At 45.8% G+C, this 655-nt stretch overlaps 1 non-coding gene across 1 annotated transcript; it reads right to left on the reverse strand.

Moving 5' to 3' along the window:
* Positions 1-254: 254 nt before the first annotated feature.
* Trnaa-ggc (transfer RNA alanine (anticodon GGC)) lies at positions 255-327 on the reverse strand. Its single transcript has one exon. It is a non-coding gene; the product is annotated as a tRNA-Ala (tRNA).
* Positions 328-655: the final 328 nt, after the last annotated feature.

Consider the following 655-nt stretch of genomic DNA (forward strand, 5'->3'; position numbering starts at 1 on the left):
TCCCTTATTCAGAATCCAGGTGTTGAAAATCGAATGTAAACTTTACATGCTGTCGTTCTGAATTGAAGTTTCATGGGGCAAGAACTGGGAAGTCGGAATCCCTTCCCCTCATGCTCGACACCGTTCACACTTTCCGAACTTTTGGATGTAGACGCCATCTTTGCGTGGTCATACAAACAGACAAGGTTGATCCAACCTCACACTCGCGAACATGTGTAACTCAAGGAAGAAAGATGAAAGTCACTGAAAAGGTTAGCCAGCTGTAGGACTCGAACCTACATCTTCTGGATTGCCGGTCCAGGGCTCTACCAATTGAGCTAAGCTAACACGCCTTCTCAGCGACTTCCAGGGTGTGTCATCTGAAGGGACAAAGAAGCCTCAGAACATCAGTTCTCTCATGTGTAACTCAACCTGATAATCCCAGTGTTAATCTAACCGAAAAACAGACACAGACTGAAAGATACATTTACACAGACTTTGAACATTGGATTCAGACTTGGAGATTTTGAGTCCTGGGATATTGTGAAATCCACGAGATAGGTTCAGAACGCGTGTAAACTAGCTGAAACAATGGCTACTTACCGAAGTCTAGCAGCTCCGCTGTAGCCGGTCCATTTGACACTGACAGTCGTCCCACATTGAGCGTCGATGGCGT

Source organism: Ornithodoros turicata, chromosome 3 (assembly GCF_037126465.1).
Source record: "Ornithodoros turicata isolate Travis chromosome 3, ASM3712646v1, whole genome shotgun sequence".
Classification (NCBI taxonomy): domain Eukaryota; kingdom Metazoa; phylum Arthropoda; class Arachnida; order Ixodida; family Argasidae; genus Ornithodoros; species Ornithodoros turicata.